General features: G+C 41.6%; 1 long non-coding RNA gene across 2 annotated transcripts in view; it reads left to right on the top strand.

The window, feature by feature from the left end:
• Nucleotides 1-21,511, top strand: part of LOC148189593 (uncharacterized) — a 51,173-nt gene extending 29,662 nt beyond the window's left edge. Inside the window, exons 3-4 of one of the 2 annotated variants that reach the window (XR_015776655.1) lie at nt 730-2,296; nt 20,873-21,511. This is a non-coding gene — a long non-coding RNA (uncharacterized LOC148189593). Of the gene's footprint in view, nt 1-726; nt 2,297-20,872 lie in introns of both variants that reach the window. The other variant, XR_015776654.1, reaches the window with a different exon arrangement.
• Nucleotides 21,512-23,516: the final 2,005 nt, after the last annotated feature.

Genomic DNA, 23,516 nt, shown 5'->3' with positions numbered 1-23,516 from the left:
CCACGGCTCTTTCTCTGTTGAGGGACACAATGGGACCATGAATCCTCAAAGAAATGTCCCCCCAACTGCTATTATCATAAGAAGAGGGCTGCTGAACCCATTTGAATAATTCTAGATGATACAAAAGCTGAGATGTTTTCTTTGACAAAGTTTCTATAGAGCACCACTGGTCCGGCCAAAACATTTCCATTCCTTCACACTCACTACGGCGTAAAGCGAGAAGGGTGAGGGAAGTTTAGTTTGAAAAATCCTGTCAGTTTTAAATGTTGAGTTTGTTATTTTTAACCGTTAAGGGCAAATAAATATACAACTCAGTGGGCTTGCATGGCGAAGGGAGAGCAAAAGAAGGTGGTTGTTGAAGAGAAACTTTTCCTGTAAATATTTCTAATGCATTCTATTGACGCAGTGGTGATTTTTATAATGGGCCCACTCTCGCTATATTTTGCTATCTGCAGCACATCAGAATCTAATAGCTGAGAGTACCTTTGGCAGACAGTATCTCTTTGCCTGACACACTTAACTCTCAGGCCTCCAATCCCTGCAGTTTCTGCTCTCTAAGGTTAGCAGGTTCACATTACCGGCTGAGAGAGGATGCCAGAATCCTCACCCCCGACTTCTCGCTGATCAAAGACCAGGATTGACATTCAGAGTGGGTAAAATGCTGAAAGTTAAGATTAACTTGTTGTTTTTTTTTCTCCATTTCTGTCTCTGGTTGTTTGTGTACAGCAGGAAGAGGAGGAGGAGGAGGCAGTGGAGGAGGAAAAACAGAAGCAGAGTGGGTGGAAGGATGGAAGGAAAGAAGGATAGAAGCTGTTCGAGGAGGTGGTTCGAAGCGGGTGAACCCAGAGCAGGTGAACACAGCTGTGGATCGCCATGGGCTCTCTGGCTGCCTTCCTCCTGTGGCCCCGGCGCTGCATATAGGGGTCCCGGGGAGCCGGCAGGGGCCAGCCAAAGCTGCGGCAGAGTGGGCAGGCTAGGCCAGCCAAGCCAGGAGAGAGGCAGGTGAGGCGGGTGAGCCGAGCTCTCATCCCCGCCGGCTAGGAGCCTCCGCGGCAGAGCGGAGCAGCGCGGAGCAGCAGAAATCAATACAGAGGAGAGAGGCTAGCAGAGGTTGCCCAGCACCGCCTGCAGGCCTCGGAGCCCAGGGACCAACCACCACCACTGCTCCCAGCTCCTCTCTCCATCTCTCTTTCTATCTTTCTCCAACAGTCCCAGCATCAGCCAGGGCCAGGGCCCTAACCCTGCAACCGCCCCACACGCAGTGTGTGTGTCAGTAGGTGCACATGTGTGTGTAAAACAGAGAGAAAAAGGGAGAGGGAAGAGACAGAGAGAGGGAGTCTTTGTGTGTGGTTCTGCCAGAGGGGTTTTAGCTGCGTCCAACACCGCTTGATAAAACTTTGTCAGAGAGACACGGAAGACAGTGAGGGAGGGAGAGAAACGGAAGAAGAATGAGACAGGACGTCGAAGGTCACTTTTCTTCCAGCTCCCTCCCTCTTATTACTCATTCCACCTTAACTGTTTGATATGGATCCATCGGAGACGGTACTTTTTGCTCAGTCCCACTTCCAAGCACGTAGCGCACAATATTCCTAAGATCTCATGAGCCAGGATGAAAGGACAATTTGAACTTTTTCTCTCATCCACCGTATCAGACACAACCTGTCTTTTCGCCTTAGATTTTCTTACCCTCACTACAGCAGCTCCCATCAGAGGATATGGCAGCGCAGTATTGATCTATAAGGTGGAAGAGAGGAAGGCGTGCCTGGGCTTTCATACCTCTCTCTCTGTGTGGAAATAGCACCTGAAGTCCACTTACTGCTGTGCAGCAGGGATCCCATGGCAGCCCAAGTGAATGGCTGCTAATTGAATGAGAGATGAAAAGGACAGTAGTTGTAGCTGCTCACTGCCCCCCCTCCCACCCCTGTCTGATACTAGTTGGTTTTTCATCTGACTTTTTTTTTTCTCCTTCCCGTTTACAAATGTCCTTCTCCACACAAAGAGACTCACTCTTCAGATGTTTAAGCAAAATTGGTTGTGACTAAAGAAAATTGGCAAAATCCTCAGGATGGAAAAAAACTGGCTTCAGTGTAGAAGTGAAAGCCTTCTGTAGAAAACAGAAGGGAGAACATTTTTTTTCATGCAGTGGTAGAAACAACTGGCTGAAAACTTTCTGAGAGGTCATGCCACAGAACGTACTGTACCGTAGGCTACATATTTGTGGACTTGGAAGGACATTACGGGACAGTTTTCCAAGCATGGAAACTTTCAGAGATTACAACAGGACTCATACCTCTTGGTGAGTACAATATCCTCATTTATTTGTGTGTTTTAAGGTAAAATTAAGCAATTAGTGTAGACTCACTGTATTCCGGACGATTGTGGTGGTAAATTGCATTGTATTGCATGTCTTGTCCCTGGGGGAGGGTCTTACAAGTCAAAACAATTTGCACCTTTTGGACCAATTATTGGAGAGAAATCATGAAAATACTACTAAGAGATGAAGTGTCCGGACTACAGTGAACACGACAGCAGGCATAATTAATTATGTCTAGCAGAGTAACGTTACTTCCAAACTTGTTAATTTTATAATAGAGGGTGGAAAGGTTTATAAAAGGCGAGACCTGAAACATTGTGTGACCATGTAAGATTTTCTTTTTTTTTTTTTTTTTGCTTAATTGTGATTAATACCACCCTGAAATTAGTATTTTGTCGGCACAGACTTCCCCTTCCTGGAGCTCCCGGTTACAAAATCTTCCCCCCTGCCTTGTTCATGCAGCTATGGGCACACATTGAAAACTCACCCTGATTTCTCTCTCATGAATGAAGGTGATGCTTCTTGGATGGTCAAAAGACTACAAGTAGTGAAATTGATGACTAAAATATATATTTGATTTGTGGAGTGGGAGTATTTCATTAAATAATTTACGTCAAAAGGTCAAGTGTCTGAAATAGCATGATGTCCAGAATACAGTGAGTCTATATTACATGATTCTGCCATATAAAGCAAGGAGCAAGGAGAATAACAGAAATAAGTAAGTGTGTCTGTACCTACCCATTGTAACAGTTATGATAAGATCCCATCTCTGTTCAGAGGTGCCTTTGTGTTTTTAAAGTGAACACGGACACGTTATGTTGTAGTTGATCTCCTCAGTCAGCTCTCAACAGGAGCCCAGGGCTGTGATCATACTGTCACTGACTGGTGGAGGAGTTCGTTGTTGTTGCCTGTACCAGCGAGGGTATTAAAGCACAATTCCCCCTCGCCTGCCAATCTCCTGGCACACAGAGAGAGACTGGCGCCTCTCTACGCCTCAGCCTGGCAGCGACCCATGCTTACAAAATGGCCGATTCCTGTCTGCCAGCTGTCTCCTCAGCCAAGATGGCGCTCAGTCGCTTTTTAATGCCCGCTGTTTGCCATCTGCCCTCTAATTGTTAACGGCTATGCAAATATCCTGTAATTGCATTTGCATGTGCTTGATACCTAACCCCTCCCCCTCGATTGTAAATAATAGCGCTAGCGTAAAAAGGGGGGGTACACAATCCTGCGTGGTTGCTGATTGAATACACAGCAGGAACAATTAGCAAATGAATGTTGCCCTCCTCTTTACTTTTTTTTTAAGCTCACCTTATGCAAATCATCGACGGCGTTTTTGCTTTTGATGCTAGCTGAAAAATGGAGCGTCACCCCTGTCTTTCTCCCTCGCTCTGAGACGCTCATGTGTCTTCTCATTGTGCCATATGTGACATCTGTGGTTGGCTGCATTACCAGGGTACCCTGCCTCCTCTGACAAGCAAAGCCCACACTGTAAAGGAGAGCAGGAGCGAGGGAGAGGCATAACATAATGACCTCATTAGCATGCTCAGCACTCCCTGCTATAGGCCCTGGTGCGCTGCTGCGCCGTGGGACCCACCAGTGTACGCCCTTCTCACAGCACTCAGCATGCAACATTGTGTTCTCCCCACACAATGCGGCGCTTCATACAGGCTTTATTACGCCTTGTCAAAGCGCAGGGGGATCAGGGGTATCAGTGCAGAAGCAGCAGGATACGGGCTGTGTACGTGGAACAGGAGATGTATTGGTGCTTTATGGTCTTAATGTGGTGTTAGCTGTGCTGATGGATCCTCTGTTGCTGCTGTTGTGCATTCACACGTGTGTTTATGTTTGTGTGTGATTGTTGCTGTGGTCCACAGTTGTGTGTTTGTGCAATTGTCCGTTTCATGGTGAACTCCCGTGGCATTCGTGGCCGTTTTCACCTGTCAGTGCTAATTATTGGAGAGAGCGATTTGGCGAATTGTCTGTGTCCTGGAAACAGGCGATCATCCACTTCTGAAGACCTGCTGTTTGGTATCTGTTGTCGATAGTGGTGGTGTCGCCTTGAACTTCACTGGAGGACAACACACAAATACATGCTCTCTCTCCCTCAGGAGGAGCCCATGACAAAAGGCTAATATTCCTAAATAGTTGCTTACGCTACAAGCAAATTACAGGCTATGTTCTGTCCTTGAAAGCCGTCAGGGGATTTGGAAATAAATTATCTTTTTAAGTCGCTAGTAACTGGTAGCTGCTGTCATTTAAAAGTCCACAAAAGGCTGGTTCATCCCCGTTATCATCCTCTCTATCAGACTCAGGCAGTTTTAATCAAGCTTCTCTGTCTGATCAGCCTGTAGTGACACTGATGAGGCTGAGGTGGAGAGCAGGTTAGTGTAAAGTAGCTGTAGTTAGCCTGGAGGCTACTGTATCATTTTGTGGGGAGAAATAGCAGTCAGGAAGACAGACAGGCAACTCTGCTCTCAACAACAATAAAGGCATGTTTGATTTAACTGGTTATATTTATCCAATTATTTGTTGTGTAATTTGACTCATATTTTTATTTCGCTCATTTTCCCCTGGTTAATACATCTTGTGGACAGGTTCTGAAAATATAACCTGCCAAGGGCCAAATGTAGGTAGATTTCTTTTTGGCAAGAATATCTCAGGAAGCTTTCCACCACTGTGGTGCATTCAGGTGCACCTTTTAAATTCAATGATCTAGACTTGAATGTCCTTGTAGGTTGTTTTAAATGGCAGAGTTTCTTCTTTTTTTTTCCTTTGTTGAAATACATCTGTCATTACATTCTTCTTTCACTGCAGCATTTTTATAAATAGGCTACAGGCTAAAATCTTAACCATATCCCATTCATTGCTGCGTAGACAGATTTTAATATTCTATTTAAAAATCAAATTAAGTTGTTATCAACAGACCCCACACTACTCTTGTTCCACACATCCCCAAGTACCTCTGATCATTTTGTAGTATTTTTAAACAATTAAATATGAAAGTCAAAACATAATATGCATATTTTTTGACCAGTAAAGATATCCGTGTTTACATTATTCTGACTGGTAGAAAGTATGATTGGCCAGTGGACTTTTCGTCTTAGCTGGTGAGACAAAAAGTTCATTTCAGATGCTTCTTGTGGAAGTTAGAGTTTGCTTTACAGTGGCACGCTAGCTAAGAGTGTCGAGGCAAAAAAGTTTTACAAGACAGTAAAAGAAAGAAAATAAAAAGGCAGACAGAGGAGTTAAAAGCAATTTAAACCTGTCATGTAATATTAGAGAAGGGTTGGGTTTTCTTGGAGGAGGGAGAGGGATGGAGGACAAGCCCAGGGAGGTCGGTGTTAAGTCCTGCTAAGAAGAAAGAGTAGTTTGTCTGGTTTACGGAGGATAAACTAGGTGGAGCCGTTTTATTCCTCATTTGCATATTCAAATCAAACATGGGGACCATATGTTTTATAAGGCACCAGATGAACACCCGAGCACGTATGCCAGTCAGCCACCATAACTGTTCCATATGCGCTCATGCACACATATCGTATCAGCACACACACACACACACACACACACACAAACACACACACACACACACAAAGACACACACACACACACACATGCTAATCCATATCACACGGGTATGAGTGTGTCCATTCACTCTTACGCTCAGTTAAAAAAAAAAAAAAGGACACGCACCCCAACACCATCTCCTGCAAAAAGCTTTTATGCTAATAACCTTTATAGCCATGTGTGTTACTACGCTGCTGCAATTATGCATAATTCAACACAAAGAGAGCCGGCTGGATGGCACAGTGGACCTTAGTTTAGGTGGACGCGCTGCATGTGCACGGGTATAGTAATATGTGTATGTAAGAGCAGAGTGACAATATCAACTCCTTTCATTGTCATAGGCTTTATGTTCAGACATATACATACAACAGCAAGGACACATATTGGATTTTTTTTGTTACATAAATGATGGACGTGAAATGAAATTCTGAATATTAATGAAAGAATACTAACAGTGTTTTGTTAAAGACAAAATGTAATTCTAATAAGGTTGCTGCTTTAATAAAAACATAATTTTGTTAAATTCAAATGTCCCCCAACAGGCAAAAATAGGATCAAAATTTGGATATGGCCTCAAGACTTGAGACAGTTTTATCAAATTATATGAAACCACGTATTTAGGTGTGTATTTACTAATATTTTTTTGTGGCGCTGCATGAATGTGGACTGTTCATTTGTGTGTGTGATTGTCGTCCAGTCTGCTGCAGCTTTCCTCATTCATACTGCCCACTGCTTTTTATTTGCTTAGGTATTGATTGAATGTGTTCCACCCACTGAAGTAATAGTTGCTGAAAGCATTTACAGCCATCGCTCAATTTATCCTGGCCCGTTCCACATGTTTTTTTTTCTTTTCTTTGAGACAAATAAGTGAGCGTTTCCTTCTCGAAACACATTATCATTCAAATGAATAAATAAAACTTGAATAGTTGAGATTTATATCTTTTAAATGTGGCGCAAAAACTAAATTGGTCAACTCTCATATAAAGATTTGACTTTATGTGGTGTTAAAATTTCATAACGGTTTGAAATGTGGACACTTTAATTTGAATAGATAGCTGCGCCAAAATGATCAGAAAGGTCTTTCTTTCAATTAAAAAAAATAATAATATAAAGATATAAATATATGCTACATATATGTTGTATTTCGCATAGCAATAAAAGCTAAATATTTTACCAATTATTTTTGACAAAATAAGTATTTTGACGTTTTGTATTCGTATCTTTCCAGTTATCCGGACAATTAAGACGTCAATTTGCTAAACAGATTGCCCATTTGTAATTGCATTATCCATATTTCTTTCAAGTGCAGCACTTTTTTGCGACTCTGTGGGTAACAAAAAACATTTTATTTGCCGAGATGCACTCAGTAGACCAAAATAAATTCATTGATACTCAACCAAATTCCTTTATGTGAAACTACCCTCCTTAGGAAGTAATTCCTGAGTCAAGTGTTGCTGCTGCTGTTTCCTCAGAGCTGCAACACTGAGCCCCAAGTCTGATTATAGACTCAGGGAAAAACAGTCAGGCATTTATCCAAGTCACTGATTATGTCATTTCAACAGGCTGCAAACACTCAGACGGCCTAGACAGCTCTGAGGGGAGAATTATGAAGCCGTAGTGGAATGGAGGCTGTATGAAAAGGAAATGAAAATGGAGTAGTGCTGTATGTGTGATTAAACTGCCTGCTCGCCTGCAAAAGGCCACGCTGCTGTAGCACAGGCCTGAGATTTGGCCATAATGAAAATGTGAAGGTGGAGGGGTTTGAACCCCCTCAATGACGTGTACGAGCACACACACACACACACACACACACACACACACACACACACACACACACACACACACACACACACACACACACACACACTCACTCAGCGTTACCCATACATTATACAGCGTACATATGTGCTCAGGCTGAATGAGAGACTGCAGATGCAATTTGAGGCGTAAAGCAGAGAGGAATAATACTGTGTGGAATCAAAGAAAAGCGTCCTGAATTGAAAATAAAACATTCGGATTAATGTTTAGCAGGTAATTCATACAAACCAGAGAAAATCCTGGGATTGTTGTTGCCCGTAGAAACAGACAGACAGGACCGTGGCAGTCGCATAAATATTAAATTGCACCATTCAGATGCAGAGACAGCAACCCAGTCATCAAGCGTGGGAACGGGCTAAATGATTAGGGGATGAGGGGTCTGCGCGGTGGAGGGGGTTGTGGTTAGTTGGTGGCTAGACGCTCCAGCTGCACTGACTTCCATTCAGAAACAGGTTAGGAGGGACCTCAAGGGTCAAGGTCAGGGGTGTGTGTGGGGGGGGGGTATCAGTGCAGCGTAGAGTGGTGTGTGTGCGGTTCATCTGCCGTTCATCCCCGGCTGGCTGGCTGGCTGACTGTCTGTAAGCTGCCTCTGTGTTTGCTTATTTTATAAGCTGCTTCTTATTGCTTCGCTTCAGGGACAACTTGAGCTGAGAAGCAGGGGAACCCAACCCCCTTCAGTCAGCCTCTGGCCAGTCTCCAGCCGGCCCTGAGCCAAATCAAGCCAGAAATCAGTCCTGCAGCCCCCCTGGTCAAACAACCCCCCAGCCAAACACAGTCAAACCCAGTCAGACACTTTGACAGCCCCCCTGTCTGTCTCAGTCTGCTGCCTCCTGTAATTTAACATGTCGGCTCGGGGTTCATCGTATGTGCACGCCACAATCAGAATCCATGTCATTCATTACTTGTACCTGTTTTGAACGCTTTGGCTGGATACAGAAATAATTTTATGTAATTTGAAATTTAGATACATTTCTGTTCTGATTAGGGCGAAACGATAATTATCTCAACGTAGTTTTCCTTGATAGTGATGTAGTGTGTGTTTGATAAATCGTCCATACAATTAAACCACCCATACGGCCTTCGAGAGGGGCAGTAATGCTCCTTAAACGCCACTTACCACTCACAGTAGCAGAAAAAAATACGGAAACTATCAACACACGCATGAAGTTATTTTTAGTCAGATTGTTTTGGCCATGGTCAACATCACACCGTGACTGAATTTGCCTCATATTATGGCGCCTAACGCCAACTACAGGAGCTCTGTAGTGGACTCGTAATGTTAACAGCAAGTTAGCAAATGAACATGACTGACTAATTGGCCTTTTTTATAATAATAATGATATGACATTATGTGATACAGGTACCGTGATTTACACCTGAACGCATTTCTTCATCCATAAACATGATTTGTGTCTTAGTCACAACAGACAGACGTTCATCACTAATTCACAGCGCCATCAAAGTCCATCTTTTTTTATTGTTTTGATTGATAGGTAGCTGAAATCACAGACTGTGGGTGTAAAATGTTAGAATAGTCCATTTATTCTGTTTACATTATCAGCTAAAACAATTGTTTTAAACCATCTGTACGAACAGTTAACATGCTCCTGACCAAAATTAACATTTCTTTGTTTATTTATCTCCCTCAGATTTGTGGAATGTTCTGCTGTTCTTCAATTTTCACTCAAAAAAATGAACCTTTAAGCTTAAAATAAACAATAATTTGCCTTATTTTGGTATATAATTATTGATATTGACCAATATGAAAATTTATATCGTGATAACATTTTTAGCCGTATTGCCCAGCCCTGGTTCTGATACAGTCTGCTGTATTGTAGGGTGGGCCATTTGCTAATTCCATACGTTGCCTTGCCATGTGTCACATTTTCTTGATGAAGCCGCCCATCAATAGCAATCCTCTTTATTGGTGAAATGCGGCTGGCTACTGTATCATTGCCATTTCATCAAATCATCTGAGAGGCAAGTGTGTGAGCTTGCGGCACCTCTTTGAAATAAACAGTGCAAGCCCTTTAAGAGGAGGGACTGCAGCACACGAGGAGAGGAGAAAGAGGGGATGTGGTGGAGAAAGAGAGGACAGAGGGAGAGAGGAGAAAGGGGAGAGATGGAGAGGAGCGAAGGCACAAGCTAACCCACCCTGCGGTAGCCTGCCTCCATTCTTCATCGGGGACTTATGCTTCATTAGACTGTCTGAAAGAAAGACCCGCTTTCCCTCATCACCTCAATAGACTAGTCCCCCTTCTCCTTCCATAGCCTGGAGGGTTCTCCTATAAAAACCCACCTCCCTTACCCCCCGTTTTCCTCCTCATTTCTGCCTCCGTCTTCTAATCGTCTCAACTCGCGCTGAAATCAAGCTTAGTAACGGCAGTTTTGTGAGCCCCTCTGGTCTGCCAAAAAACCCCTTGCACCCCCTCCACCTCCTCGCATCCTCCGAGCTCCCCTTCTCTGCTCATTCACTCACCTTGGTCAGACACACCACCCACCCACTGCTTAAATCCCTATCAGCATGTCAAGTAAATGTCTGCCCAGCTGGGGTTGACACACACACACACACACACACACACACACACACACACACGCATGCTGAAATATAAATGCACTGCACACACAATCTTTTGCTTGCTTCTGGGGTTTAGCCTTCCTCCCTGCTGACCCTTTTCACCCGTGTTTTGCTCTCTTCCCCTTCTCGCCGCCTCTCTTTCCCCCTCTGCCTCTCCTCAGGCACTGATCTGACAGGATGGTTTGGCTAGCTGACTATATCTGCAAGAGGTTTATCACAGGGCTTCACCGCGCCCCACTGTAGCCTGCCGGTTTTTATTTTCAAAATTAAAGTGCTTTCTCCAAAAACTGCTCCGTACCTTAGGCCATGTTCACCTTTACATCCCATCTATTTGATTAAAGGGTTACTGGAATCCTATCCTCTAAATTTGTTACAGTAAAAATCTGCTCCGTTTATCTCCTAATAAAATCTGGAGCCGAAATCTCTGTGCTGTGTGTTACGAAATAAGGTCTCATATCTGCAGTATTTTGAAGTCACTCTACTACCAAATATCCTGGCAGGGTTTTTTTCCCCCAGAGGGAAGCAGAAAAATCACCCAGGAATATTCGTCAACTCTTCCAGCTTTTCCTCCACCACATATCTTGTAAATATCACAAAATATTCTTACATCCTTTTGCACCATCTACCCCAGTTATACCATCGTTTTTAAACAAAACCAGAAGGATTGCATTGTGATTCCCACTGAGCAAATATAACATTGAAAAGACAATTAATAAATGTCTGTTATATGTCTACTTGTATTTAGATGTTAAGATTTTGGTTATTCGAGGTTAAAAAGTGAAAGTTTAGTTGACATACAGTCTTAGACTAGATGAAAGAGTAAACAGAATCTGTGTATGACAAAAAATAAACGTTTATAATGAAAACGCAGGGGTACGCAGTACTTTTGTGACACTATAAAATCTGACAGATTACTTCAAATAATCTTCGAAAACAATTGCCTTGAAAAAGAAATGTAAATATAACCATAAATCTTTATTCATGTTTACTTTATATCTATTTGTTAAGATTACTGAAAATGTAGCAATATTTACTTTGTGAAGTTGTTGTAACTTATGAATGACAAGTGAAATTACCTTTTTCTTTTGCAACTTATGTAAACCAAGTTAGTCTGTTTAAACTTGATAATAACAAAGAAGATTTTGCCAGTGATAACGTTAAGAGATCTGTGAGTTCTGTTTTGTAAACATGTTTAAGAAAATACAAATATAATTGATGAGTTAGCAACCAGCAGAAGACATATGTATCGCTCCATATACTTGGTTTTCTGAAGTTGCAAACAGTTAGAAAGCTGGATTAAATTAAACGTGTCAATTTTAAGTGGCAACAGCTTCAAAAAATGAAATACATTTGACTAAATTTTACATAAACATGAAAATTAGATTTTAACTAACGTAAATTAAGTTAGATTTACTTACATTTTTCAAGGCAAACGGTTTCCTATGAGTTTTTTAAAAGTAAAATAAACTTGTCTCGTAATTATTACGTTTTTATGTATTTTTAAAAATATATTTTAAAATATATATACAATATATATATATACTTAAATATTTAAAATATGTAAAATCAGGCTAAATGTAGCAGATAAATCCTGGGTTATAACAGGGCTAAAGCTCGGAGATGGTGTTTATATGAGGCCTATTGCTCAGTGGGTTACTATATGTAGAGATAAATTTGCTCATTGAAGAAAGAGCTTTTGTGTTTGTGTCTCATGAGTGTTTGCACATTTATCCACAATTGTGTTTATTTAGTGTCTCATTTAAGTCCTTGTTCATCTAAATTGTCACAGCCTTATTCTTGATCAAATCTCCTACTAGCCGGAGTCTCACGGGTTGTAAAAATTATTTGTGTTTATTTTGCGCTCATTGTGCAATTCTCTACCCTCTGTATTATTCCCCAGCATGAGTCTGTGGTTCATATACACCGCTGATGTCATTAACATAAAGGGGGACAGGGAACACTGAGCTCCCAGCAGCTCCCCTGTTTCTTCTCAGAATAAAGTGACCGTTTCCCGTTTTACCCCCACCCCCCCACCGCACCCCTTCCCTATGCACCACATTTCAATCATTACTCTGATTTTTGGGGACAATGACGAGCACGCTGCATTCTCAGCAGTCGCCTCCGTCAACGTAGCACAATCTTTATGTAAATGTATTCAGATGCATTCCCAGCCCCATAGACCATCATCTCTGCTGGGTGGTGGTGGAGGCTGTTCAGTCACATTTTCTCCCGTAGCAGGCTAGCAGGCTGAAAAACGTGCAACACGGCTGGTGGAGCACACGGCGAGGTGGACCCCTGCCAACGCGCCTCAGAAACCCCTATTAAACCCTATGTTTATATTGGGGCTGTGATTTACAAATGTGCGTTTTCTCGCCTTCAGGCATGTGCACCCCCTATGTCGGTCTGCTTTTTCATCAGGCGCGCAGCAGACAGCAATAGAATTTGCGAGGACGGGGTCCTTGCTGCATGTGCACGGCGAGATGGGAAGGGGAGGGGAGCGAGAGAGCGAGAAGAGGTGTGTGTGTGTGCATTTTCATCTTAGTGGGTGCTCCCTCTGTGGAGCCCAGTGATCTGCTCATATTGAGATATTTCCTGAGCGCGTTGACACAATTATGCGCTCACACACACACACACACACACACACACACACACACACACACACACACACACACACACACTGTTCATTTGTGATCAGCTGCTCAGCTCTGGTTCATCTCTAATGTTCTGAACTTGACTCTCAGCAAGTTCATTGTTATTCATTTCATTGTCATCCTGAGCGCCCTGCGAGACTGACTTAGTCTGCAGCCCAGCTTTCCCAGGCAGGACTGTGTTTGTCACACACACACAAAGGCCCACACAAACCTATTGTTTCAGCAGCAGGATGTCTGTAGTCCTCTGGGTAAGCGTGTGTGCTGACTGTATCAGAGGACACGGTGAGACGGCGCAGTTTGTCAATGACCCGGTTCTGCTGCATGCAACTGCTGCAAAGTTCAGTTCTCAGGTGATTAGATGCAGGGGAAGCAGGTGCACAGAGTCCTCTGCGTGGGATTATGTTGTCTTTGTTTCCGCGAGGCGTTGAGGGAGGATTTGAAATATTAAAATCCGATTTTAAGTTTGACTGCCAAAAAATTTCAGATAAAACCAAATAAAACCACTTTTTATTAGGGCTGTCAGTGTTAACCCCTTAATCACGATGCAATTAAGGTCTGCACATAATGTGCTTTTTTGTTGTTTTTTTTTTCATTGTGTTTATGGCCAGCTGACATTTCCGTCTTTATTAGGCTGTACCGTGCTGAGTTTTATTGATAGTGAGTAATAATACTGGTATCACATGAAACTAGAGGAATCCAATCATGTCATGTTAGCTTCTCAGTAAGAGGGTGCAATAATGCTCCAAAGTTAGGCTAAATTTTGGCGATGAAAATCATTGTCATTGCACAGGGGTCCCTTGACCTCTGACCTCGAGATATTTGCATGAAAATAGGTTCTGTGGGTATGCATGAGTCTCTCCTTTACAGACATGCCCACGTTATGCTAGACCCATGCAGGTTTTTGCTGTCATCTGATTCCTTATCAAGACAGTCTGGTAAGAATTTCTTCACCTTGTCATTATGGACTTCAAGATTGTTTTGAAATGTAAAATAATAGAATTGAAAATGTGATTAATCCAAATTAACTAAACAAAATGAATCATTTGACAGCCCTATTTTTTGTGGTTGCCGTCATAACTTTAAAGTTTCTTATATTCGTCAAGAATTACTCTTCAGCCTTCTCTTTCCCTCTTATGCTGTTGCCCTCAATGTCTCCTTTCTTTTTTCTTTTTTTTTTACTTTCTCCGTCTGGCGCATGAAAACCAGGGGCTGCAGTTTGCTTAGCTGAGTCCATAAAGAGGCGTTTTAAAAAGCTGTGTTAACAGACCAACAAAGCTTTAAATGTGCCCCCCTCTGTGAGGGGGTGGTTCCCATAGGGATGTAGCGTGGCGCTCCATTGGTAGGCCTCTATCCGGCCTCTCATTCAGCCCAACGCTCAGTCACGGCCACTTATGGTAGGAGGGAAAATCACACAATTCAGCTCAGGCCTGATCCAATGACATGTTTTTTTAATGAGGTGGCTCTATGTCTTTGTTTGGGCACCAAATTCAAGTCCAGACCTGAGCAAGTCCTGCTGAATAAGATGCAAGGCCATGGCCGGGCACAACTTACAAAAAAAACACACAAAGAGCTTGGCTTCTGTAGAGCCTGTGAATAGCACTCTGCTTTCCGCTGTTCCTCTCGAGAACGTCAGCGGTACTGAGCACGCAGACTCTGAGAATTTATTTAAAAGCTTAATTTATTACTGCTAACAACGGTTTTTGCAGTGTTTTGTTAGTGTCGTCTGTGTAAACCTTGTTTGAAAAAATGTGGGGTGAAAGGTGTAAATGCGTGGACGGACAAGCTGAAAATTCGTGTTTGTTTTTAACAGAATAAAGTGACGGTCGAAAGAAGCGCCTGTTAGCCATTTCTAGCCCCTCCAGTTATTTTTTCCAGGGTCACACACAGAGCGATTTCTTTCTCTTTCATTTTCGCCGGCCTGTGTCTTTTTCAGAAAAACGCCACACCATATATCACACATATATGTGCACGTGTCATACAGTGTGTGTACATCTGCGAGCGTGCCAGGCGCTCATTGGCTTGTATGTTCAGGGGTGAGGACTGTCATTAAACTGTCCGCCTGCATCACCAGACTCAACCATCACCCTGCCTGGCTGTCCATTCTGCTTCTCGCTGGGCCATAGAACAACACGCACGCACACACACACACACACACACACACACACAAACAAACACACACACACACACACACACACACACACACACACACACACTGATTCACTTGGCCATCAGCCAGGATTCACATACACAAAGCATACAGTATGTCTCCTCACTCGACACACCACTGATACAAGATTTGGAGGGTTGATATTAATACTGATATTTGGATATTAAAGCTGCAGAGAGCTAATTCCTTGTGCCATTATTTAAAAAAAAAACATTTTATGCCAATAAAATAAAAAAACTGTGTTCCTACATAGAATATAGACCCTTACAATGCAGCAGCGTTTCCGTGTCACTTCTTTTGATGAGAATAATAGCTGATCACTTGAAAAATGATGATGATTTATTTTTCAAATTACTCCATTTGAATGATTTTTAGATGCAGTATTTTACAAGAAAAAAAAACTTTGGAAAAAGCTTGACGAAAATAAATATGCCGAAAAACTTCAGTCACTAAACTCAACTGCTGCTATTCAGGGCAGACGCCTGTATGGGAGGGCCTTTTAATTCCTTTCACACTAAATTCTCGCTCAGCGAAGATGGGAAACACTACTGAATTGTTTATTTAAACCAGTATGGGTGTAAAAATTCAAATAACATGTCATTAACTAATTATGTATTTTTCAAAACCGTAAGCTTTAGAAATAATGAACGTAGCTACTGTGCCGTCACACATTGATTTGTGGACTGCTGTTTTAAGGCTGGTGTTTGGCATTTAGGCCGTCGTAATTTTGTTAATTTTCGAGGTGACCATGTTTGGACGAGAGGGTGGAGCTGTGAAGGAGTGAGAGGGATTGACTCTGTTCTGGTGTCAGCCTCAAGTGGCCGTTTGATGAACTACAGTTTCTGCGTTGGCTTTATTTCTCAGCTTCGGAGGTTGCTGCTTGGTCAAAACGTGGAGGCGCATCCTGCTAGTAAATGGGACTCTGCGTTTGACTGGGACTCGGCTTTTAATTGATTAAACATTTAAAGCAAGTAACAAAAGTGCGACTTGCAAATACTATTAATATATGAGCTGGAGAGCTGTTAGTTTGTTTCCAGCTTGCAGACCATATATCATCATCATCATCACGTTAAACGGCACCACGGTAACTGTCTGACTCAGTGAGTGGTACTGGCGGTCGTGTCAGCAGCTAAGGCATGTGTTTTTGTATCTGCATGAATATTTAGTCATATTTTACAGTCATGGAGCACCTGTGCAGCTTGCAAATCTCTTTAATACATGAGCTTTTAGTTTGCTCGCAGTGAATGAATCCTCACGTTCGAAAGCCAACAGCAACAATTTAACTTTCTGCTAATGCTAACTATTAACCAGGAGATTCAAACCCCCCCCCCAAAAAAACATCCTTGGCAAGAAACATCCTGCAAACTACAAAAAAATAGTAAATGCTTTCAAGAAATCTACATTAAAAATTGGCTGCAAGGAGACTATTAGATTTTTATCAAAGATCAGGGAAAAACACCCAAAAAAAGATAAACATAGTCTTGTAATTATATATTTGGGAAGATGGTACCAAAAATAATATTTTTTATTTTTTTATTCATTCATTTATTCTTAGCTTATTTTCAGGTACTTTTCAGGTTCTTGTAACGTTTTAGTCATTTCTTGCTAATTTTAGGCCATTTCTTGCTCATTGCCTTCTCCCTGTAATTTTAGAAGAAATCAAACCAATTTGCTCATGTTTCAAAGAGTTAACTTCATTTCTGTCAATAGCCACTTAATTTGATTTTATTTAAACTGTACTTCATTTAACAATTTTGTATGTTAATAGCAGTATAAAGAAAATTTCAAAATATAGAGATATACTGTATATCGTGATATAGCCTAAAAAATATGGCTATGTTATTTTAAAGCCGTATCGCTCAGCCCTGGGTGGAAAAGATGTTTCATAAGGCATGATGACCACTTTCAATTGCAATCTTTGTTCATTTTACTTACTAAATAGCAGCAACAATAAACTAAATTAAGTCATTTCCTCACAGTGAAATAATAAAAATACTAAATAAATAAGATTAATAGAAAAGATTGATGTTCAATTTCACCAAAGGCCAATATTGTGTTAACGCCACAACACACTGTCCCAATGAATCCGCCTGCCTGGATGCTGAAGTACTCTTCTAGCCTCTCATCCAAGCAGCCCATCAGCCAGGCTACTTGTCTCTGATTTAGTCCGACTCTGTTCTTCGCTCACGTTCAAGGCTGTGGTAATGGGGGAATTAGTATGCAGAGAAGCAGACGGACGGCCCCGTGGATCTAATAGGTAGCCAGACTGGGGAAGAAGGCTGGAGTGGGGGGAAAGAGCATCTCTAGCAGAGAGGGAGTTAAGCATGGCCTCTCCCTCACTTCTCCTCCTCCTATCCTCCCCTCTCCCCTTTATCGCCTCGTTCCCCATGCCCTGTCCCGGACCTTAATGGGACGTCAGACGGACAGCCTCGCCTGAATTGAGCAGGGAGAGCAGCCTCCACCCCCCTTGTTGTCTACCCAAAAAAAAAAAACTCCCCCATCCCCCCTGCCTTCCCCCTTCTTGCGCTCACACAGCTAGAGCACCCATAGCTGCTCCCCTCGGTTCTCAGGGGCTATTGAGGGGGTCCCAGACACCCTCCGCTCCTCAGCCCCTCAGCCTAACTCTGCATAAATTAGGCACGTCTCCCTGGTGTCTCGTCAGCCGGTCGGGGCACCCCTGGCCCCGGGTCTGCCGTCTCCCAATCTGCTGCTCCTTCTCCCCTCATGCTGTCACCTTCTGTCTCCACCTCCCCCATCTACTGTATCCCATCAATCCTCCGCTTATTCTTCCCACAGAGCTCCTTTCCTTACGTTAAACTGCTCAAACTGATCATATTAGACTTTAACTGACCCTTCTTTCTCTCTTCTTTACACACTCTCATACACTACCACACTCACACTTCACATTTTATTTTCTAATTGTTTTTGTTTGATTTACGTTACTTAACCTTGAAAAAGGAAAAGAAATATAATTATAAATCTTAATTTATGTTTACTTTATGTCTAAGTGTTAAGTTTTCTTGAGATTTAGCTGCATTTACTTATTTTGTGAAGTTGTTGCAACTTAAAAATAACAAGTGAAATAACCTTGTTCTTTCAAAATGTTAGCAACTCCAGTAAATCAAGTTAGTCTCACTTAACCTTATCACGAAAAAGAGGATTTTGCCAGTGATGAAGTTAGGATCTGTGAGTTCCATTTTTTTAATATGTTTACGAAAATACAAATATGATTATGCAGCCAGCAGAATACAAATATGTAGCACAGGTTTACTAGAGTTTCTAAAACTGGGAAAGACTGATTTAATAAAACTTGTCATTTTCAAGTTGCAACAACTTCATGCAAGTAAATACAACTCAATTTTAAGTAATCTTTTCATGTAGACATTAAGTAACATAAATTCAGATTAATATTTTTATTTACTTACATTTTTTAAGGCAATCACTTTCCAAGATTACTTTAAGTAAGTTTTTTTTATTGACTTTGTTGGCTTGTTTGTTTACTTCTCTTGATTACACAGCATTTGTATTTATTATCTATATTGTGGTGAGATTCCTCATAAAAGTGTTTTTTAAATCTCACACATGCAACCTTGTATTCATTTGTTGTTTTTCTGGTGTTCTGTTTTGTGCAATTTAATCTTAATATCTTCTTTCTGTAATTTCGTACTTTCCTGTGTCTTATTCCTCCACTTCCCCTCCGTCTTTTCTTACCCCTAAATCCCTTGACACACTCACGCCCGCCTTACCTGCTTTATATTCTCCACATTCTCTGTATCTATCTCTACTTTTGTTATCCTTCCAGCACTTTGTTACCCCGACCAACCAAGCACTCTCCTCTCCTCACCTCACCTCTCCTCTCCTCTCCTCTCCTCTCCTCTCCTCTCCTCTCCTCTCCTCTCCTTTTCAGCCAGGATATTGTTTACATCTGTCTTGCTAATCACTGGCAGAGCCTCTCTAGACCTCACAGATGTTGCAATAATACAGGGGATTAGCAGGCTTAACACTGGGGCTTATTTGGGGAGTTTTCCCGATGGCCTGGCAGCGGAGCCCGTCAGCTCCTCTGAATTTGACCTTTTTTCTGTTTCACTCTGCGCCGAGATCCTGCAGTCCCGCTTCTCTTTGATTTGTGATTTTCTACAAGCGTCTGGCATGCTGATGCTGTTTTATCCAGATCGGTGCTCTGGGCTCCCACTTCCTGCAGCTACATCAGCGCTTGGGTTAAACGCAATTACGGAGCTAAACTGCTTGACATATGACATGGAGATTGAGCAACAAACAGGGCTATCTGTTAGCTGCTCTTTTACCTGCTGTACATTTTAAATTCCCTTAAAAATCACCTGTGCATATTCGCACTTTTCACATTTTATCTCTTTGAAACCTGGAGCAACATCAGCTTTCTTGTGCTGCCCTCAGATGCTTTTTACAAGCATTTACCGCTTGAACACAGAGCAAATTGATTTGAATTCTTTCAAAAACGTGGGAAAAAGGCAATTAGCAACTTGGTATGAAATGTTCTGCAAATTGAAAAAAAAACAAACAACAAAAAACAATAAAGGGTGTTAAGAAAATAACTTGAAAATGATCTTTTAGTAAAAAGGGAGCCAGTCAATACAGAATTATCAAATAACAAGGAAAATAATAAAGAAAATTATATATATGAATAATGGAATTATGCATTTAAAAATAGTTGAAATATATATTTATTATTTATATTTTAATTTAATTTTTATGATCATTTCTTGCAAGTTGCTTATAACCTTCTTTCCATGTTTTTTTAAAGAAATCATGCCAAATTGGTCAGGTGTCGAAGTTTAATATTTTATAGCTGCCTTGCTTATTCCATTTATATATTTTTTTTGGGTCTCCTTTATCCTTGTAGCATTAGCTTTACGATGTAGCCAGCTAGCACTGTGTTAGCTGCTTCCTCTGCTCACCATAGTGATGCTTGAACCTCCCCGGCCTCCTCTGCTCTCCTCTTTAACTCAGCGCTGAAGGATAATTAGATGGCCTCCTCAGACTCAGCATCTCTGCCGCTGCTTCTTTCTGCGTCATGCAGCGAGTCCTGTTTTATGACCAAGCAGATCCAGAGTCTGAGACACTGTGTGTGTGTGTGTGTGTGTGTGTGTGTGTGTGTGTGTGTGTGTGTGTGTGTGTGTGTGTGTGTGTGTGTGTGTGTGTGTGTGTGTGTGTGTGTGTGTGTGTGTGTGTGTGTGTGTGTGTGTGTGTGTGTGTGTGTTTGGGGTCAATGTATTTCTGTCTGGATCCTAATCCCAAAGGTGATATTAGTCTGGTAGGGGGCAGCCCATCCCCCCTCTGTATATGTGTGTGTGTGTGCGTGTTTATGTGTGCTGCAGGCGTCGGGGTCAGCCAGGAAGCCCAGACAGGCTCCACGTAGACCTTTGACCCATGACTGTCTGCAAGCTCAGGGGTCATGCACACCATTGATACAGACAGCTGATAGACGCACAAACAAACGTGCATGCACACACGTACATGCAGAGAGGCACACTCCCCTCCCCCTGTGGTAAACATTAACAGTTTGGTTTGTCTGGAGAGATGATGACACAAACAGCGTCATCTCGGCTGGCTGTATGTAGAAAGCGCATGTGCACGTGATTAAAGCACAGATCCTCCTTTTGGATGTGTGGCTACTCCCTGCACAACGTTTGATTTAATAAATGAACACGCAAAATTAGCAGAATATCGCAGGACTAATCGCACAATGCACGGAGTCTTCTTTTCACTAATCACTCGTTTTTTATTTGCTTATGTCTTCACAGATGGAGCCAGTCAGGAGCGCCACCACGGAGATAAAAAGCTGCCATTTGACTGTCAGACCTCGCTCCTAACAAAGCACACACGCTGTCTGTGCCCAGTTTCTCCGTGCATGTTTAGCCTCAGCCACATATGGAAAATGCCACCTCTCCGCCTGCAAGAACAGTCAGTTAGACACACAACATTAGAGCCTGATTATCAGTTGTCTCGTCTGCAGTCTTTGTGGATGTGGACAGGTAAGTTTGAGCTGCTTCTAAAAGGTAAGTTTAAAAGGTTGAATCAATTTAAGAGCTGTCTGAAGTGTAAAATGGAGCTGCCGAGCAATATTCTTCAAAATTAGTTTCATTAGATATGAATTACTATATTTGAGACCAATTTTAGGTCGGAGATTGGATGAGACCCCAAGGGGTCCTTCTTTTCACTCAGTAATTTACATTCAAGTATTTGACTGGAAAATCGCTTGACAAGAGTTTGTCGCTGTTGAATTACTTTCCTCTTGTCTGTGGGACATTATGTACACATACATATTTATACAATCTTTTTCATATCATAATGAACAAATTTATCAGAAAATGATTGCAGAATCCCCAAAGTGTTGCCCTGATATGATATATATTTTCAATAAAGCTGAACGATTTGCAAAATGAAAATTTGTCTTACTTGTTTTTTCCATCTTCTACTTGATTCTTGTTTTATATACTGTGTCAGTAATGTTTGTTTTGAGCTGAGATTATATAGCTGCTGAACCTTAAAGTGAAAGTGATATTTATTATTTTTTCAATTTTTCGTCAACAAATTCTATGAAAAGGCCAAAACTAACAATGAAGTGGCTGTGAAAAACAAGAATTCCTGTGCATCCAAAGCACGATATTTCTCATCCCTTTGTGCTAATGACTTCAATTATTCTCAAAAAATATTAAAAACTCAAAAGTGAGACACGTAATTGCATTTGCTGCCATTTTCTTCATTACAATGAACAAGGGAACTATAGTTTAATCCCTCATACTGTCCTTGGATACACTTAAATTAATCCAAATATCAGGTTCCCACGGTCATAGAAAACCTGGAAAGGTAATGAAATACCACAGCCATTTTTCCAGGTCTGGGAAATTCCTAGAGTTAGCAAAAATCATTTTGAAAAGTCATGGAATTTTGTTGCATATAATGAAATGGTTGCTGTATGTTTTGTGTACCATCACATACATTTCCTAATCTTCTCTCCGCGTGTCGTCTCAGCCTTCATATATGCCAACTTGCTGCAGTTATGTTTGAACAGAGTTTGAATCTGTCATTTTAAAAACAATAGGCAGGTTTCGCAATTTTTTTTTAATTAAGGGTTATTGAAAAGTCATGGAAAAGTTTTGAAATTTTGTCCATTAAAAATGTGTGGGAACCCTAAAGTATGTTTTAATTTGCAGCAGAAAGTAGTCCCTAACAAATACAGTTCTCATTTCTGTTTAAATGACATTTGCTAAAAACTACAGTGCCTAGCTGTTTAAGCCAATTTTTGCCTTTTATTAAAAAAAAAAAAAAAGTGACCTGTCTTCAATAGGAGTGGTGTGAGAGCCAAAGACAGGGGGAGGGTAAGGAAGTGGCAAATTAACATAATTTTTCTTGTGCGGCGTTCAGACACTTTTTATTTAAACCTTTAAAACTTTAGCAAGTTGGTTTGGTTTCTTTTGAAAACATGGAAAAAGGGCAATGAGTAACTTGGAAAGAAATGTTCTGCAAATTATAAGAAAATAAAAGGTGACAAGAAAAATTACCTGAAAAAAGAGACAAAATGTAATAAATAAATAAAAAGGGGAAAATGTACATTTCTATTTATTATAATTACACATTTAAATGTATTTATATTCAAGCACTTTTTTTCAGGTCATTTCCTTGTTTGTTTTTGGCTTTCTTTTTCTTTTTTTTGAGGAAATTTCTGAGTAACTTTTATTAATTTCTTGCTAATTTTTAAGGCTTTTTTTTTTTTTAAATCGCTCACTCCTTATTTTCCTTTTTTTTGATCACAGGCCTGTTTGCTCAGGTTTCAGGGTTAAAAGATTATATAACAAATTATTGGTTTTGTTGTAAATAACAAGAAAATATAGAATATTTCCAGCCTTGATACTGCACGAGTATCATCTGAAGATGCGTTTTGAGAAGCTATAGGAGCCCGTTCACTTCGATTACTCTGATTATTCCAGCAGTGGCTGAAGGGTTGGAAGGGGAACAGTTAAACCTAGTGGCCTAAATCTGTGGTGTCAATTAGGTGCTTTTGTGTGTGAGCAGCAGGGGTGTTGAAGCGAGTTGCTGAAGCTGAAGGAAACTCTGAACAATGATACACATTCATAACCACACACACACACACACACACACACACACACACACTGGTCCTATGTTTTATGGGGATCACACCTCCTTTTGTTTTCCCCCAACAGCCAGTAGAGGCGATGCCCCAGTGCCCCCAGTGTGCTCCACTGCTCTGGCTGAAATGGGCTCCCTGCTCCCCTCTGCCCCCCCGCTCTCGCCCCAACAACACTGTCCCCTCGCTCGCTCCGGGTTCCCAAACCCTCGGCCTCCCCCTGACTGGTCCTGACCTGAAATTAGGGCCAGGCGAGCCTCCATGGCCAGGCCAGCATAAAAGCCCGGTGTGTGCGTGTT

Source organism: Plectropomus leopardus, chromosome 5 (genome assembly GCF_026936395.1).
Source record: "Plectropomus leopardus strain MGB_pleo_1.0 chromosome 5, ASM2693639v1, whole genome shotgun sequence".
In the NCBI taxonomy this organism is placed as follows: domain Eukaryota; kingdom Metazoa; phylum Chordata; class Actinopteri; order Perciformes; family Serranidae; genus Plectropomus; species Plectropomus leopardus.
This window is presented reverse-complemented; position numbering and strand designations above follow the sequence as displayed.